This window comes from Capsicum annuum, chromosome 9 (assembly GCF_002878395.1).
Source record: "Capsicum annuum cultivar UCD-10X-F1 chromosome 9, UCD10Xv1.1, whole genome shotgun sequence".
NCBI classification, from domain to species: Eukaryota; Viridiplantae; Streptophyta; class Magnoliopsida; order Solanales; family Solanaceae; genus Capsicum; species Capsicum annuum.
In genome coordinates, this window is record NC_061119.1 from 53116152 (window position 1) to 53127266 (window position 11115).

The following is an 11115-nucleotide window of genomic DNA, read 5'->3' on the forward strand; positions in this document are numbered from 1 at the left end:
TTACTAAAACCTAAATTAAAAGAAAAACATATTTTTGAAAATTTTCTTATTATTTAAAAAATAAAAATAAAATAAAACATATTGTAAAATATAACTCTATTTTTAAATAAAATTATTTTCATAATTTTTCAAATACAACCTACTATAAATGAAAACAACAGCTAGAAAAAATATTAGACAAAAAAAATTTGATGCTAAAAATAGATAAAAGTTAAGGGGAATCAAGAGTCATGTGTCTGCAGTAGGTTGTTCCTACGAGGCATAAGTAGGCTCGTGGAACATAGAGAAATCTTCGATCTTCTGAACCTCTACCTACAAGGCAACCTACGGACCATAAGTTGTACCTACACCTCGTAGGTAGGCTTCGTGGGAATTAGAATACATCAACCAGCTTCAAAACTTCAGAACATCAACCTACTTGGCCACCTACGGGCTCGTAGGTGCTACCCATTAGCCTTAGGTTGCATTGTAGGTAGCCTTCTCAGCTACTCTTCATCCCTTTTTCTCATTCTTGGCTCCAAACTCTATTTTCCTAGAAAATCAACACAATAGCACATTACATATAACAAGAATACCTAAGTACTTACCTAATTTCCTTGTTTTAAGCATCCAAAGTTTCATGAAATCATGACACATCAACACCCTCAACTTAGAATGTTTGCATGGCCTTAGTCAACTACCACATAACCGAAAAAAACAATGCTTAACTAAAAGAAACCTAAGGCGTCTACGATAGTCAACTCATTTTAGCTCAAATATCTTACCCCCGCCTATTCGCAACTATCAAAACCACTATGTAGATCCATGTAGCACAATAATATTGTAACGCCCCAAAAAATAAATCTCGGAGTGTCACACGGTGCTTGAGGCTACGAGTAGCCCCAAGCTAACCCTTTGATCCATTTTCATTCAGTTCAGCACAAATCAACGGAATTTTCATAAATAAACCTTAAATATCAATAGAGTAATCATAATCCAAGAATAAAAGAATTTTAGAAAGATAACAAAATACGACTTATTAGTCAACTCCCAACATCTATACTAGTCTGACAAGCCTCTAAATAAATTAATAAAACCAGCGAGCCATTGAGACATGCCCCAACTGACTCATACTCAGTTATCAAATGTAAACAATTCTGTGAAACCAACATCAGACATCACGTCCTCGAAACATGAGGACTCATCACAACAGAGGATATAGAATAGCGTGCCCAAAGAATCACTATCAAACCTGAAACTGAGCACCTGAACCTATATTCCAAGAAAATACAGCCCACATCCGAAGATTTGGGTCAGTACTATAGAAAGGAACCAAGTATATGGGGGTGTATGCAGTTGTATAAACATCATCATCATAAATATTTATAAGAAATATGCAGGATATATGAAAGACTCACATAGCTCGAAAAAAATCATCATAATCATGAGAGGATAAAATAAGTACAACAACACATGTGAGTCATCATATAATTTGTCAATCATTTTCAATTCATCAAGAATATCAATTCTCATAATGTAAATATCATTTAAATCTTTTGAAAGAATAACTTTCACAATTCCACTTTCAAATCACTTCACCATTCACTATAGACACGAGGAAACACACACACTGGGAGATCCTATAACCGACATAAACCATGTGAGCTATATGGAGTCCAATGTACAACTAATGTTGGGGAGAGTCATCCTATCTTTGCCATCGGAATAGGACTATCGATATCAAATCCACACAAACTAGTGATCACTATATAAATCAGCCTCAGGCTCACTCCTACGGGGGCACGTAGTTCTAGGGAAGTAAGGTCGCTTTATACCTCCCACTCGATGCTAAAGATTTCTCCCGAACTTAGCTCAGATCATTTCAAAGACAATCCACAACAAAATAATTTCAGTAATATATAAATATACATCGGGAGCCATCATGCTTCCCATCTATCAAAATCAACCACATTGTGGATTTCTTTCACACTCGAGTTCAAAACAACTCCATTAAGACCAAAAGGTCAAATCATTCAAAATATCTCAAATATTCAACATCAACGTGCTTATAACACACACTTTCTCAAAAAAACATAATTTCCAATGGGGATTCATGACCCAAATATCAAAATCATGATAAATATCATTCAAGATTCATGCTTTATATCTCCACACATGTAAATTCATATTTCAAAATCAAAAACATCAAGATTTCATAATAATCATCATAAGATATGGGTTCATGCTTCAAATTCATAAAAATCAAATAAAAATCATGCCTTTGTAAAGAAAATTACTTTTGGGCACAAGAACGAAAGAGAGTTCTTGTTGAAAAACCCCACATACCTTGAATGATGAACTTTAGATCGATACTCATTTTTGAGATGTTAATCGTGCCTTTGAATGATGGTTCTTGGAGTTCTTGAACTAGGAACTTGGAATCTTGAATAAATTTGCAGAATTAATGGTGAACTTTGGAGGTTCTTGAAGTTGGATGTAGAAGCTTAGGGTTTTCTTTTTGAGGGAATTTGATGAAATATAACATATAATTCTTCAAATAGGCTTTAATATAGGGTTTGGACGGATTTTGGGTGAGGGGGAATGGACAAAATGCCCCTAAAAATCAAAGAATTCTTGAATCTGTCGTTTGGTGGACTGTTTTGATAGTCTGAAGTAGATCAACCATAACGTTTTACTCCGATATCAAAATTGGATGAAACCAATTTCATTAGAAAGAGAACTCTCGTATCTTTCCCTTGATATATCGTATATCACCCATATCATTGAGTACGAGGAGTTATGATCATTTGAAGTTGACCCAAAAATTCGCTTTTGATAGGCTGAAGTAGATCGACCATAACATTTTTCTCCGATAGACAAATTGGATGAAACCAATTTCATTGAAAAGAGGACTCGTAGGGCTTTCCGTTGATATATATTGGATCACCCATATCATTATGTACAGGGAGTTATGATCATTTAAAGTTGGAGCAAAAATACATCAGGCCTTAGTACTTTTTCCTGCACATTTTACTGTTCACTACTATTCACGGTTCGATCGGAATGTTCATAACTCGTCGTTCGGATGTCCATTTTGGATTATCCATATCTCGTTAGAAATATTATTCGATACTCTATGCAATGGTAGGTCATAATATAAGACAATCTACACGAAAAATTTATAATTCATTCTAGAAGATAGAACCCAACTCGTTTACGCATAATATTTCAACAAAAAATTTCCCGGGGTATTACATCATCCCTCCTTGGAAAAATTCATCCTCGAATGACGCTAGACATGCCAAGATTAGATAGGGAATATAGCATACAGCTGAAACCATTCGTTAGACTCATCACCACATCGTTTCTCACTCCGAATGCAACATAGAATGCATAAATTCAAGAAACTACAGCTGAACACATAATAAATAACAGCTGAACTGCTACAATTTTTATCAAAAGTGCAAGATTTAGGAAAGAACGGTACCTTTGGCTTGATCGAAGTTTGCGGAAAATAGATGCGGGTACTTGGATTGCATATCCGTCTCAGCTTCCCAAGTTGCACCCTCAATAGATTGGTTTCGCCACAACACCTTGACCAAGGGAACTTCTTTGTTCCTTAGTCTTCGGATACTGAAATCAAGAATCTCAATAGGATCTCATCAAAAGAAAGATTTTCTTGAATGTCAGCACTCACAGAGGAATCCACTACCACAGCATCGCTAATATGCTTTCTAAGCATGGAGACATGGAATATTGGATGAACAGAGGACAACTCGGAAGGCAACTCGACCTCATAAGCTACCTTACCAACACAGCTAAGAATTTTGTAAGGACCAACATAACAGGGACTAAGCTTCCCCTTCTTTCCGAATCTCTTCACCCCCCTCATGGATGAAATTTTCAAATACACTAGGTCACCAACTTCAAAATCAAGGTCTCTCCTTCTAACATCCGCATATGACTTCTGACGACTCTGCGCAGTTTTCAACCTTTCCCTAATCAACTTAACTTTTTCCATAGCCTCAAATACCAAATCAGGACCACTCACAGCCACTTCACCCACCTCGAACCAACCTATGGGTGATCTACACTTCCTCCCATATAAGGCTTCAAATGGAGCCATGCCAATACTAGAGTGGAAACTGTTATTGTAAGCAAACTCTATTAACAGTAAGTGATCATCCCAACTTCCCTTAAAGTCAAGTGCACAAGCTCTCAACATATCCTCTAAGGTTTGGATGGTCCGCTCAGCCTGACCATCGGTCTGCGGATGAAAAGCAGAACTCAAAAGCACTTGGGTACCAAGACCCTTCTGAAAAGCTTTCCAAAATTGCGAAGTGAACTGAGTACCCCTATCCGAAATAATAGACAAGGTAACTCCATGCAGTCTGACTAGCTCTCGGATATACAATCTAGCGTAATCCTCAGCAGTATATGAAGTTTGAACAGGTAAGAAATGAGCAGACTTAGTCAACCTATCAACCACAACCCAAATGGAATCATGATGGCGTCGGGAAGGAGGTAAACCAATCACGAAGTCCATATTTATCTCTTCCCACTTCCAAGTGGGAATACTAAACTTTTGCATCATACTACCAGGTCTTTGGTGTTCAAACTTAACCTGTTGGCATGTTTCACACTTATCTACAAATGCTTCTATAGCTTTCTTCATGGCACTCCACTAATAGATTTCCCGCAAGTCTCGGTACATCTTAGTGGCACCAGGATGAATAGAATATCGCTCCCCGTGTGCTTCATCCATAATCCTCTGTCTTAGATCATCAACATTTGGGACACACAATCTACCCTCCAATCTCAACACACCATCTCCCCCTTGGGAGAAAACCTCTACTTTATGGTCCTTAACTGACTCCTTCAGTCTAACCAAACTAGCATCTAAGTATTGCTTTTCCTTCACTTCTTAAACCAAGGAGGATTTAGAACTACTCTGAACCCCCTATACTACCTTCAGCAGAGTCAAACAACCTAACCCTTAATCTAGCCAAATGATGTACATCAAGAGCCAACTCTTTCTTACCTTCTACCATATGCGAAACACTACCCATGGACATTCTACTTAGGGTATCCGCCACAACATTGGCCTTGCCCGGATGATACAGCACACTCATATCATAGTCTTTTAACAATTCTAACCATCTTCTCTACCTAAGACTCAATTCTCTCTAGGTAAACATATACTGCAGACTCTTATGATCAGTGAAAACATCAACATGGACACCATACAAATAATGTCTCTAGATTTTCAAAGAAAAAAACAACAGCAGCCAACTCAAGGTCATGGGTGGGGTAATTTTTCACATGGGGTTTCAACTGTCTAAAAGCATAAGCTATCACCTTACCCTTCTTCATCAACACGCAACCCAACCCAACTCTTGAAGCATCACAGTACACCACAAAACCATCAATACCATCAGAAAAAAGTCAAAACAGGGGCTGAAGTGAGTCGAGTCTTCAACTCTTGAAAACTCTTCTCACAAGATTCGGACCACAAGAACTTCATTTTCTTTTGGGTCAACCGAGTCATAGGAGATACTATAGAGGAGAAACCCTCAACAAAACGGCGGTAATAGCCAGCTAAACCCAAGAAACTTTAGATATCAGTCAGAGAAATAGGCCTAGGCCAATTTCTAATAGATTCGGTCTTTTGGGGATCAACTCTAATACCCTCGGAAGAAATCATATGACCTAGAAAAGCAATTGACCTTAGCCAAAACTCACACTTACTAAACTTGGCAAACAACTTGCGATCTCTAAGGGTTTGCAAGACAGTTCGGAGATGATCAGAATATTCATTCTCGCTACGGGAGTACACCAGTTTATCATCAATGAACACTATGACAAACATATCCAAATATGATCTAAACACTTGATTCATGAGGTCCATAAAAGCTGCTGGGGCATTAGTTAACCCGAAAGACATAACAAGAAACTCAAAATGGCCATAACAAGTTTGGAAAGTGGTTTTTAGGATGTCACACTCCCTAACTTTGAGTTGATGATAGCCGAAACGAAGGTCTATCTTTGAGAAATAAGTAGCACCTTGCAATTGGTCAAACAAATCATCTGTTCTCAGAAGGGGGTACTTATTTTTTATGGTGACTTTATTCAGTTGGCGGTAATCAATGCACATACGGAAAGAGCCATTTTTGTTTCTCACAAACAACACAGGAGCACCCCAAAGAGAAACACTGGACCTTATGAAACCCTTATCTAGTAGATCTTTGCGTTGCTCTTTTAACTCCTTAAGTTCTGCAGGGGCCATACGATAAGGAGGAATAGAAATGGGCTGAGTAACGGGAAGAAGATCAATCCCAAACTCTATCTCTCTATCAGGAGGTATCCCTGGGAGATCATCCAGAAAGACATCAGAAAACTCATTGACGACGTTAACAGACTGGAGAGTTGGAGTCTCAGACTTAGTGTCTTTGACTCTAACCTAATGGTAAATACACCCCTTGGAAATAAGCTTTCTAGCTTTGAGGTAAGAGATAAAATGACTTTTGGGTGACACAGAATTCCCAGACCACTCAAATACGGATACACCCAAAAACTGAAACTTGACCACTCGGGTCCGAAAATCAATAGAGGCATAAGATGAATACACCCAGTCCATACCCAGAATTACATCAAAATCTACCATGTCTAACTCAATCAGATCAGCCAACAAGACTCTATGAAGAACGGTAACAGGACACTTTTTATACACTTTCTAGGTAACAATCAAATCACCCATTGGGGTAGAAACTAGGATAGGCTCAGGAATAATCTCAGGACTCATTTCAAAATTCACAGGAATCAAAGGTGTAACATATGAGAAACTAGATCCAGGATCTAACAAAGTATACACATCAAACTGAAATATACGAAGCATACCAATAATAACATTGGGAGAGTCCTTCTATTCCTGGCAGGATGGTAAAGCATAGAATCTATTCTGGCACTGCCCGCCAGCATTACTAGAAGAGGCGCCCTGAGCTGGGGCTAGGCTAGTCGCTGGAACTGGAGCACTAACAGTCTGAGTCTGGGTCTGAGGGCAATAGTCACGACACCCTTGTCCATCCTGTGGACAATCTCTAACTTTGTGACCCATGTCAGCACACCGGAAACAACCCCTCTTCTCACCCCAACACTCACCCGAATGAGCCCTACCCCACTTAGGACACAGGAGACGATTTGGCTTACTACCAGTACTGTATTAGGACCTGGATGCATATGACCTGCTACCTTGCTCCTGCCTACCTCTAGGCATGAGAGCATTAGCAGATGACGGTGCTAGCAGAGACGAACGATCTTGATACTGAGGGCGACTCCCTCCCTGCGATCTAGTCTGACCCTGTCCGTGCTGCTTGAACCTAGCTCTCTTATTCCCTCTCATTCTATCTCTCCCCTTAATCTTGTCTGCCTTAATCTGTTGGGCATGAGTCATTAGCCTAGAAAGATTCATCTCACTATTCAGCATAGCAGACCTACACTCCTTAACCACATAAATAGATACTCCAGTCACAAACTTACTCATACTAGCCCGATTATCAGCCACTAAGTCAGGAACATACTTGGCCAACTGATTGAACTTTAGACATTACTCCCTAACAGTCATAGAACCCTGTCGCAGGTTCATAAACTCTTCCACCTCCCTCATCTCGAAAGGGAAAAACTTATCTAGGAATGCATCCTAGAACTCTTGCCAAGTTGTAGGGACAGCTCCCTCACCTCTACCTTTCCTCCAAGCAACAACCCAGTCATAAGCAAGGTCTTTCAACCTATACATAGCCAACTTCATACTATGTTCCTCAAATACATGCATCACCCAAGTAATCTTCCACACCTCCTCTAAAAACAACTGTGGATCCTCATCAGACTTGGAACCATAGAATTTTGGCAGATTCATCCACATGAAGTCAGGGATCCTGGCAGCAGCTGAATCAACTCCCTGCTGCTGTGGAGCCAGGGCCGGGTTGGCCTGAACATTTGTAGTAACAACTTGGGCCAGCACCTGAAAGGCTACCCAAAATTCATCATGAGATATATTTTCATTCAATAGGTTAGCGGGTTGAGGTTGTTGACCATCATTATTTCTTCTCGCTCAACGTGGAGGCATATTTCTGAAAGAGGAGAGCATGTATAAATAGAAGAGAGAGAGACTTTAAGCACAATAGACTTCTGAAAGAAAGAATCACACTTTTTCCTAAAACATCTTGTAGCCTCTTGCTCATAGATGTGGCGCGCTACACACCGATGATCACGACTCTACTTAACGCGGCTTGTCAGACTCCCTAGGATACCTTAAGACCTTAGGCTCTGATACCAAGTTTGTAACCCCCCAAAAAATAGGTCCCGGAGTGTCACACGGTGCTTGAGGCTACGAGTAGCCCCAAGCTAACCCTTTGAGCCATTTTTATTCAGTTCAGCACAAATCAATGGGGTTTTCATAAATAACCCTCAAATATCAACAGAGTAATCATCATCCAAGAATAAAAGAATTTCAGAAAGATAACAAAATACGACTTATTAGTTAACTCCCAACATCTATACTAGTCTGACAAGCCTCTAAGAAAATCAATAAAACCAGCAAGCCATTGAGACATACCCCAACTGACTCATACTCAATTATCAAATATAAACAATTCTGTGAAACCACTATAAGACATCACGTCCTCAAAATATGAGGACTCACCAGAACAGAGAATGTAGAACAGCGTGCCCAAAGAATCACTGTCGAACCTGGAACTAAGCACCTAACCTATATTTCGAGAAAATGCAACCCACATCAGAAGATGTGGGTCAGTACCATAGAAAGAAACCGAGTATATAGGGGTGTATGCAGTTGTATAAACATCATCATCATAAATATTTATAAGAAATATGCAGGATGTATGAAAGACTCACATAGCCCAAAAAAAATCATCATAATCATGAGAGGATGAAATAAGTACAATAACACATGTGAGTCATCATATAATTTTTCAATCACTTTTAGTTCGTCAAGAATATCAATTCTCATAATGTAAATATCATTTAAATCTTTCGAAAGAATAACTTTAACAATTCCACTTTCAAATCACTTCACCATTCACCATAGACACAAGGAAACACACACACTGGGAGATCCTATAACCGATATAAACCATGTGAGCTACATGGATCCAACGTACAACCCACGTTGGGGAGAGCCATCCTATCCTTGCCATCGAAGTAGGACTATCGATATCAAATCCACACAAACTAGTGATCACTATATAAATCAGCCTCAGGCTCACTCCTACGGGGGTACGTAGTTCTAGGAAAGTAAGGTCGCTTTATACCTCCCACTCGGTGCTAAAGATTTCTCCCAGACTTAGGTCAAATCATTTCAAAGATAATCCACAACAAAACAATTTTAGTAATATATAAATATACATCGGGATCCATCATGTTTCCCATCTATCAAAATCAACCACGTTGTGGATTTCTTTCACGCTCAAATTTAAAACAACTCCATTAAGACCAAATGGTCAAATCATTCAAAATATCTCAAATATTCAACATCAACGTGCTTATAACACACACTATCTCAAAAAAACACAATTTCTAATGGGGATTCACGACCCAAATATCAAAATCATGATAAATATCATTCAAGATTCATGCTTTATATCTCCACACATGTAATTTCATCTTTCAAAATCATAAACATCAAGATTTCATAATAATCATCATAAGATATAGGTTCATGCTTCAAATTCGTAAAAATCAAATAAAAATCATGCCTTTGTAAAGAAAATTACTATTGGGCACAAGAACGAAAGAGAGTTTTTGTTGAAAAAACCCACATACCTTGAATGATGAACTTTAGATCGATACTCATTTTTGAGATGTTAATCATGCCTTTGAATGATGGTTCTTGGAGTTCTTGAACTAGGAACTTGGAATATTGAATAAATTTGCAGAACTAATGGTGAACTTTGGAGGTTCTTGAAGTTGGATGTAGAAACTTAGGGTTTTCTTTTTGAGGGAATTTGATGAAATATAACATATAATGCTTCTAATAGTCTTTAATATAGGGTTTGGATGGATTTTGGGTGAGGAGGAATGACCAAAACGCCCCTAAAAATCAAATAATTCTCGAATCTATCCTTTGGTGGACTGTTTTGATAGTCTGAAGTAGATCAACCATAACGTTTTACTTCGATATTCAAATTGGATGAAACGAATTTCATTAGAAAAAGGACTCTCATATATTTCCTTTGATATATAGTATCTCACCCAGATCATTATGTACGATGAGTTATGATCGTTTAAAGTTGACCCAAAAATTCGCTTTTGATAGGCTGAAGATGATCAACCATAACTTTTTGCTCCGATAGAAAAATTGGATGAAACCAATTTCATTGGAAAGAGGACTTGCAGATATTTTCGTTGATATATAGTAGATCACCTAGATCATTATGTACAAGGAGTTATGATTATTTAAAGTTGGAGCAATAATACGCCAGGCCTCAGTACTTTTTCCTGCATGTTTTACTGTTCACTACTATTCACGGTTCGATCGGAATGTTCATAACTCGTCACTCGGGTGTCCATTTGGGATGATCCACATATCATTTGAAAGCTTATTCAATAATCTACGCAATGGTGGGTCGTAATCTAAGACATTCCACACAAAATTTTATAATTCATTCTATAAGATAGAACCCAACACGTTTATGCACAAAATTTCAATAAAAAATTTCCTGGGGTATTACAAATATGACACAAAAAGAATCAAGTGATGACATTAGATTAGCAACAAACAACCAGGCATATACACAGTTGACACTATCCGAACAAATAAGTAGTTAATAACACAACCAATGCACCCTCATAACAAGGAAGTCCCATCTCTCACAATATGATAATGCATGTCAATATAGGGACTAGATCAAACACTAACTCTCTCAAAGAAGTTCAAGCAATGTACATAAAATAACATAGGTTTGCCCTTATTTTCTATACCTTAGTTTTTGGATGGTGGGACTGGGATCATTATAGGAATTTTCTAGGCTTGTGATGTAAGCTTAAGGGTAGGTATGGTACATATGGGATATATTGGCTCACCCTCCCTGACACTACACTTATTTTACTGGCTCCACTACT